Source organism: Chrysochloris asiatica, unplaced genomic scaffold, assembly GCF_000296735.1.
Source record: "Chrysochloris asiatica unplaced genomic scaffold, ChrAsi1.0 scaffold00053, whole genome shotgun sequence".
Classification (NCBI taxonomy): domain Eukaryota; kingdom Metazoa; phylum Chordata; class Mammalia; order Afrosoricida; family Chrysochloridae; genus Chrysochloris; species Chrysochloris asiatica.
The window spans coordinates 11,236,287-11,245,851 of record NW_006408571.1 but is presented as its reverse complement, the minus strand read 5'-3'; the positions used below and the strand labels follow the sequence as shown (position 1 = coordinate 11,245,851).

General features: G+C 40.7%; 1 pseudogene; it reads left to right on the top strand.

Moving 5' to 3' along the window:
- The first annotated feature begins 8,973 nt into the window (after positions 1–8,973).
- On the top strand, positions 8,974–9,356 carry LOC102824211 (annotated as a pseudogene).
- Positions 9,357–9,565: the final 209 nt, after the last annotated feature.

The following is a 9,565-nucleotide window of genomic DNA, read 5'->3' as shown; positions in this document are numbered from 1 at the left end:
GATAAGAATTACAGTGGGAATAACATGAACAATATGATGGGAGGCTCCTGCCCGGGGACCACAAAAACAAAGAACATTTTTTCGTTTTCCCAAGTCTCAAAAATGGCCCTCTTGGTGAAAGCCTGGGCTTCGTGGTCCAGACAACAAGGGCCTGTATCTCAGGCTACCCAGTTCAACATTAGTGGGACCCATGAAGACCAACTAGGTAACCTAGCACTGGACATTTCTTACTTGCAGCTATTTGACAAATACTTTTTGGAGTAGATTCTAAGTGTTCCTCTTTGTATTAGGCATTTAGGGGATTTTGAGGGCAGATTATATACACTTGTTTGGGGTGAATATAAGCTCCTTATTTATTTATCCTTTATTTATCTTTATCCTTATCTATTTCTTCCACTGTTGTGGATCTAGAACGGTGTTTAGAACATAGTAGGTGTTCAAAATACTTATTGAATAAATGAATGAATGCCTTCAGACTCATCAGTAATGATGACCTTGGGCAAAGCATTTTTCTTTCTCAGCCTCAGTTTCCTAATCAATAAAACACAAAGGATTAGACATGATGATCTTTCAGCTTTAACATGCTAAAATTTTATGTTCCCCAGAGCAACCTGCTCAATTCAATATGATAAACATTTGTCAAGCATCTATTTGTCTGTCAGGCCCCAGTTTAAACAATGGGACAAAGGTAAAGGAAGATGAGGTCCTGCTTGCTTGGGGTCTATGGAGAAAAGACAGGTCTGATTAGTGCTCCTCATAGTTCTCTGAGAAGACTCTGGGCCTTGATTTCCCAAATGAAAAGTGAGAGAGTCAGACTAGATGGGCTCTTACAGTTCTTACATGAGAGGGTCTTTGGGAGAGGCTTTGATGGTGGAAGGGAGGAAAGAGCCTCCTGAGGGGGAAAAAAAGTATGTCCCAGCATGGGCTGGGGTTGTTGTCAGTAAGGCAGGCAGCAGAGTTCAGATTCCTGCCAGGTTTCCAAGGTTCCCAGTGATGGGAACCCTTCTCTGAGGCCAAGCCACATGAACCAGAAAGCTGCTTTTCTTTGAAGAGTCTCTAATCCCTAAGGTAATGGAATGGAAGCAGCACAACGTCCAATAGCTTTCCGGCCCACAACAGAGCACTGGAGGGCCAATCCCAACCCAAACCACCAGCCTTAAATAGAAAATGAGATCCAGTTACCACTGCCCCCCGTAAATATGTCTGTAAAACATTTATCTGGCAATAAAAGAACTGACAAGGCAATTTGAGTGTAATTGTTTTTGGCAGTTGGAAATATTTCAATTAACACACTATAAAAGCCACACTATAATAAATGCAAAACAGGCCAATGAAATCAGCTACAGCCCTGACTTCTCAACCATGGCAAAAGAGATTGAATGTCAGGCTGCCACTCTGGGCCCTTGGTCTTCCAGAAGGAGAAGCCTGAGACAGACAAGCCTGAATTCCTGAAAAGCTTTTGATGGTTCCTCCCAGAAGCCGTCAAACCACAGAAGAAAGCCCAAACTCCCTCCTCTGGCCCTCAGAATTCCATCATCTGGACCCAAGTCTCCATTCCACCCTTCATGTGCTAGGACTTTTGAAATGCAGCCCAATGAGGCTACTCACAGTTTCTGAGCCTGGCCTTCACTTTCTCACCTCTGCACCATTCCTCCTGCCAGGAATGCGATCTTTCCCTTTGCTCTATCACTGCCTAACAAACATCTGTTGAACTAACCTCTGCTGGACCTTTATCTAACGCCTCCTGATATATTACCATCTTACTCCTCACTCCCTCTCCTCTCCTTCTTTCTCATTTTGATCAAGGCTCCCCTCTACCTTCCATCAATCACCACCACAAGTATTGGGTTGTGTGAGATTATAGATGAAATATATCCTTAAATAGACACTGTTGCCTGTATGTTTGGTCTATAAATGGTGACAATATCATGAAAAGAAATAAAATATTGCAGTACACATAGGAGGCAGATTGGAGAGGTCCACCATTCATATACTCTTAACCAAAGAAGGTCTTTTCTTGGGTAGGTCATCCTTTTTTGCCAAGACAGGATGCCTGTTGAGGAATCAAGCAGGGAGGGGAAATCCACCCAGATCACTGTGGTAGCCAATTTTACACTAGTGATCAATGAGATAGCAGGTACCCAGCTTGAGCTCCTTTACAGAACATGTTTCTATGCTCATTGTTACAGATTTCAGTGTGAGCATCCTCAGGGAAGAACTGTTTTATTCATCTTTGAGTCACTAGCACAGAGCCTAGCACTTGGTTGGAGTTACAAAGATCACTGGTGATAACTCAGTTGGTTAGTGGTCACATCTCAGTCCTCTTATAGGACCTGGCACTACGGGGCTTCTTTCCTCTTGAAACTTCCTCTCCTTCATTTCCATGTCATTGACCTCTCCAATGACTTCTTCTTAATATCCTTTACTGGCTCATTTTTCTCCAGTAACTTCTTAAATTCTGGTGTCACTTCAAGAATAAATGCTTAGCCTTCTGTTCTTCTTACTCTATGCATTCTCTGTGGGAACTCTTGCCCTCACCATAGCTTCACCTTTCACCTTATGATGAAGAGGTTAAAATATATTTGTATATTTTAGCCTTCCCAGAAGCTCATGTTGAAGTTAATGACATAATATTCAAACACAATATCTTAAAAAACCAGTCTTATAGTGTTCTTTTTTCCACCCCCAGCTGTCACTTCCTCTAATATTCCTCATTTCACTCAAGTGCGCCTACACCCATTCATTCAGCCACCCCCATTGGAAACTGGGAGTCATCAGAGATGCCTGCCTTTTCTTCACCTCCTTATTAGCATATTATAAAGTCTAATTCTGTCTTTTAACTATTTTTCATAACATTTTTTTTATACCTCCCTTCATCCAGGACCTTAATATCGCTTGCCTCACTACATTTGATCTTCCTGACACAGTTCCTCTCGAGTCTAATAATTATAATATTACCACTTTCAGTTATTGAGCATTTACTCTAGATTAGTCATTTACTAAGCTATTTATGTAAGTCACCTCATTTAATCTTTACAACTACCCTGTGAAATAGGAGCTTTCATTATTCCCATCTTACAGGTGAGGAAACTGAAGAATAAAGAGATTAAGAAACTGGCACCAAAAGTTCAAGATTTGAGAACCCAAACTCTTAATTCCTATCTACAAGTGCTATTTCTAAGATATAAACCTGATAATGTCACTCTCCTCATTTTAAAGCCTTTCAGAACTCGCCACCAACCATGAGATGAAGCCCAAGCTCCTAACACAGTATCCACAATATCACCCTCTCTTTCCCTCCCACATCCACACTCAGTCACTTAGAATTCTCTCAAAGCTTATGTAGGAAAGAGCCATGCAAACAGAGAGATTGAGACTATGTGCTTAGTTGTCAAATATGCCCCCACAACCTTGGGCAGGTCAGAGTGTTAGGAGGAGCTGCCCATCCTGAGCAGCAACAGTGGGCTCAAACATAACATAATTGTGAGGACAATGCAGGACTAGGTAGTACTTAGTTCTGTTGCACACAGGGATTGTATGAGCAGAACCAACTGGATGTTACCTAAAAATGACAACAACAACAGTTCACCCTGGCTATGCAATGGAACCATATAATATGACTTTCTCCACGTCCATAGATTTCTTTGCAGAATTCCCTGACTTTACTCATGTAAACCAAGCATCCTACTCCCTTCCCTCAAGACCACCAACTACAGTGTCTAGCTATGGTTAATACCCTTCAGTTAGGCCAACCTTCACATGAGTCCTCTGATTCTGTCAAGATGCTAGTCTTCTAACCATCTTGCTCTTTTAGTATACTTCTGTATCATCTCCTTAGCTCAACACACTTTTGGATGACCTTTAAGATTATATCCCTTCTAGTCTGACCTAGTCCTGAGGACCTTCTCTTGCCATCAGCAGCCTTCCAGTGTAACTCCCACTCAGTATGTCCTAGGAGGTCAAAGGACAGAGTGTAGGGTAAGGCCAGGTCCTGAAGAAGTATGGGAAGTTGTGGAAAGGAGCTAAAAGAGAACAGAATAGTAGACAGGAGATATTATCATGAAAAGGAGTGACACACCAAAAGTAGAGGTTTGAAGTCCAATTAGCCTTACATAATCTGTAGAGACCACCACTCATCTGTCAGTTTGTCATACTATGGTGGTTTGTGAGTTGCTGTGATTCTGAAAGCTATGCCACTGGTATTTTAAATATAAGCAGAGTCACCCCATGGTAGACAGATTTCAGATGAGCTTCCAGACAAAGAGAGAATTACTTCTGAATATTTAATCACTGAAAACCTTATGAATAGCAGAGAAACACTGTCAGATATAGTGCTGGAAAATGAGCCCCAGGTTGGAAGGCACTCAAAATGTGACTGACAAAGAGCTGCCTCCTAAGTAAAGCCCATGGGAGAAAAGCCCACAGGACCTTAATTTGCTGATGGGGCACAACTCAAAATGAAGAGAAACAGCTATAAACATCCACTGAAAATTGGAACAGAGATGTATGAAGTATGAATCTGGGAAAATTGGAAGCTGTCAAAAATGAAATGGAACGCATAAACATCGATATCTTAAGCATTAGTGTGCTGAAATGGACTGGTATTGGCCATTATGAATCTGACAAACACATGGTTTACTATGACAGGAATGACAAATTGAAGAGGAATGGTGTTACATTCATCGTCAAAAAGAACATATCCAGATCAGTCATGAGGTACAACGCTGTCTGTGATAGGATAATATCTATGCGCCTACAGGGAAGCCCAGTTAATACCACTATTACTCAAATTTATGCAACAACCACTAAAGCCAGTGAGGATGAAATAGAAGAATTCTACCAACTTCTTCAATCTGAAATTGATCAAACATGCAATCAAGATGTATCAATCATTACTGGTGATTGGAATGCAAAGGTTGGGAGCAAAGAGGAAGGATCAGTAGTTGGAAAATATGGCCTTGGTGATAGAAATGATTCTGGAGAACGCATGATAGAATTCTGCAAAATCAATGATTTGTTCATTTCAAATACCTTCTTTAGACAGCATAAGAGACAACTATACACATGGACTTCATCAGATAAAATACATAGAAATCAAACTGACTACATCTGTAGAAAGAGACTATGGAAAAGCTCCATATCATCAGTCGAAACAAGGCCAGGGGCAGACTGTGGAACAGACCATCAATTACTCATATGCAAATTCAAACTGAAGCTGAAGAAAATGAAAACAAGTCCAGGAGAGCCAAAATATGACTTTGAATATATCCCACCTGAATTTAGGTATCATCTGAAGAACAGATTTGATACATTAAACACTAGAGACAGAAGACCAGAAGAGTTGTGGAATGACATAAAGAACATCATACAGGAAGAAAGCAAAAAAAGTGATTAAGACTAGAAAGAAGGAAAAGGTCAAAATGGATATCAGAAGAGACAATGAAACTTGCTCTCCAGCGTAGAGATGCTAAAGCAAATGGAAGAAATGAGGAGGTCCAAGAGCTGAACAGAAAATTTCAAAGATCAGCTCAAGAAGATAAGGCCAAATATTACAACAAAATGTGCAAAGATCTGGAGTCAGAAAACCAAAAAGGAAGAACACGCTCAGCATTACTCAAGCTGGAGGAACTGAAGAAAAAATTCAAGCCTCGACCTTCGTTATTGGAGGATTCTCTGGTGGCAGGGGCCATATTAATCAAGGAATTAAAATGAAGGGATGACATATTAATCGCAGAATTGAAATAAAGAAATGAGACGACGGGGACCCTGCGCATGAAGAACTCATTGTTTTAGCAGAGCAACAATGACTGTTTTCTTTGGATTGGCAAAGCCACAAAGAAATATTCTATGCACAGGCCCCTAGTTAATTTTTTTTCTTTTTGAATCATTCTCCAATTTATTCATGATTTTATTAGTATCCCTTTACTTTAGATTTTGACTCTCCTACACTTAATATATTTTTATTAAAAGTTAGAAGCCATATATTAGCAACATTTTATTCTACTTGTAATCTTAGGTAGTTTCAATACTTATATTAACAATGTTCTTAAGACTACTAGGAGACAGGATTTGTCAGTTGAATTACTACCAGTTTAGGCTTAGTGATTATAAACATTCTTCTTTGTAGCCTTAGTTTGGGACAATAAAGAATCCTTAAAAGCAACTAGGCCATAGATAAGGGCTATGGGAATACAGATACGTAAATAAGAAGTCTGACCAGTAAAATAGGGGAATTGTTTTCATAGCCTCAGTTTTTTAAATGTTCTGATAAGTGATATTTTTGTAGGCTATAAACAGATAGTGTATGGAAGAAGTTAATGGAGAGTTAATTGCACCCAACAACTAAAATTAACAAGACTTAACAGACAAAGGTTAAGGAACATATGTGAAGGTTAACTTGCTTCTCAGAGAAAAGAATAGAAGTTATTTATGTAGGAGCAAATGTTTAACCAAAAGGTTTCAAGACGCCAGGATGTCTCTCGTATGTGTTGATGTAATGTTTCTTTGCTGTAACTTCTCATCCCTGTTATAAGCCTAAGGGTCATAAACCATGAAGAATGTGCCCCAGAATAGGTTGTATTTTGAGGACATTGATTACTATGAAAACAATGTTTTTTTGTAACGGTATATAAGGGGGCTGTAAGATAGAATAAGGCAGAAGGAAAAATTAGTGGTACATAGAGGAGACGAAGGAAAAACAATAGCAGAAGAATAAAGCAGGAGGGGAGAAGGAGAATAGAGAAGGAGAATGAAATAGCAGAAGGTAAAAGGAGAAAAAGGGTAAAGCAGGAGAAGGGGGAGTAAAGAAATGGAAGGAGATTTAAAAAGCAGGAGGAGAATGAAAGAGGAGAGGGAAGAAGAAGGGAAAAGGAGGAGAGAAAAGAATGAGCAGGAGAGAAAACTGAGCAGGAGGGTAAAGAATGATAGGATAATAAAGCATGTAAGAAGAAGATTTTGAATTCATCACGACCTATCGACTGTGTGATTTCCTTCTATTCCGCTGACACCATACACCTCTTCAGGAACCCTGGAATAAATTTGCTGGGGCTGGCTCCCGGGACTCTGGGCAAATTATTGAACAGTGCAGAAAGCATCAAGAGAAGATGAAAGGAATACAGAGAGGCACTGTACCAAAAGGAAATGATTAATGTTCAACTGTTCCAAGAGACAGTATATGATTAAGAGCCAATGATACTGAAGGAGGAAGTCCAAGGTGCATTGAAGGAATTGGCAAAGAACAAAGCACCAGGAATTGATAGAATAAAAATTGAAATCATTCAAGAAAGTGAGGTGGCACAGTAGGTACTCACTCATCTATGCCAAGAAATTTGGAAGACAACTATCTGGCCGACTGATTGTAAGAGATTTATTTGTGCCCATTCCAAAGAGAGGTGACCCAACGGAATGCGGAAATCATTGGGCAATCTCTTTGATATCACATGCGAGTAAAGTTTTATTAACAGTAATACAGAAATGGCTGCAAGCATACATTGACAGAGAAATTCCAGAGGTTCATGCTGGATTCAGAAGAGGATGTGGAACAAGGTATATAATTGCTGATGTCCAATGGATCTTGGCTGAAAGTCGAGAATATCAGAAAGGTGTTTATCTGTGCTTTATTGACTATGCAAAGGCTTTCGATTGTGTGGATAATGACAATCTATGGACAACATTGTGAAGTATGAGTATTCTGGAACACTTAACTGTGCTCATGAGGAATCTGTACATGGATTAAGAGGCAGTTGTTCGAACAGAACATGGGAACACTGAATGGTTTTAAATTAAGAAAGGTGTGTGACAGGGTTGTATTTTTCACCATCCTTATTCAACCTGTATGCCGAGCAAAAAATCAGAGAAGCTGGGTTATATGAAGAAAAACGTGGCATCAGGATTGGAGGAAGACTCATTAACAACCCTCGATATGCAGATGATACAACCTTGCTTGCTGAAAGTGAAGAGGACTTAAAACATTACTGATGAAGATCAAAGAGCACAGCCTTTGGTATGGATTACATCTCAATGTAAAGAAAACAAAAATCCTCACCACTAGACCAATAAACAACATTCTTATCAATGGAGAAAAGACTGAAGTTGTCAAGGACCATTCTTCTTAGATCAACTATCAACACTCATGCAAGCAGCAGCCAAGAAATCAAACAACATACTGCATTAGGCAAATGTGCTGCACAAGACCTTTTTAAAGTGTTGAAGAGCAAAGATGTCAGCTTGAAGACTAAGGTGCACCTGACTCAAGCCATGGTATTTTCAATAACCTCATATGCATGTGAAAGCTGGACAGTAAATAAGGAAGACCACAGAAGAATTGATGCATTTGAATTACAGTGTTGGAGGAGAATATTGAAAGTGCCATGGACGGCCAAAAGAACAATAGATCTGTATTGGAATAAGTGCAGCCAGAGTGCTCCTTGGAGGTCAGGATGGCCAAACTTCATCTCTCATACTTCAGACATATTGTCAGGAGGGACCAGTCACTGGAGAAGGATATCATGTTTGGTAAGGTGGAGGGTCAGAGAAAAAGAGAAATACCCCCAATGAGATGGATTGGCCAAGTAGCAGCATCGATGGACTCAAGCGTGGCAACAATAGTGAGATTGGCCCAGGATCGGGCAGTGTTTTGTTCTGCTGTGCATAAGGTTGCTGTGAGTTGATACCGATTCAATGGCACCAAACAACAACAACAATCTGTAGAGAAAATGGATTGGTGAAGGGTGTAGGCTAAGACCAGCTAACCACTAGCACAAGTCCAAACTACATTTTAGTGAGTACTCACTAAAGGCTAAGCACTCTGCTAAGCATTATCAGTTATTATACCCAATTGTCACAACCTCTCTGCAAATAGGTTTAATTTTCCCATTATATGGATGAAAACACTAGGAATTTTGCAGATCAAATGATATGGCCAATAAGAGGGTACATAGAGCTCCTCAGCAAGGCAGCCAAGAGGAAGATGCAGAGATGCAGATCTTTGTGAAGGCCCTGACAGGCAAGACCATCACTCTTGAGGTGGAGCCCAGTGACACCATCGAGAATGTCAAAGCCAAAATCCAAGACAAGGAGGGTATTCCCCCTGACCAGCAGCGTCTGATTTTTGCAGGTAAACAGCTGGAGGATGGCCGCACTCTCTCAGACTACAACATCCAGAAGGAGTCCACCCTGCACCTGGTGCTACGTCTGGTGGCATCATCAAGCCTTCCCTGCGCCAGCTAGCCCAGAAGTACAACTGTGACAAGATGATCTGCCACAAGTGCTACGCTCGCCTCCACCCTCGTGCTGTGAACTGCCACAAGCAGTGCAGCCACACCAACAACCTGCGCCCCAAGAAGAAAATCAAATAAGGACTCCTCTCTGCTGGCTCCCCTGCCTCCCCCTAGTGGGGTTCTTCTGAGCTCCATGGCCCTGGGCCCTCAATAAAGTTTCACTTACATCGGGGGGAAAAAAAAAAAAAGGGTACATAGAAAACAAACACTGTAATCAATGTTAAAGATGGTTATTACCACCTGCCAGACATTTATCTGCACTTAGAGCTGTTTTTTTGTGTATGACC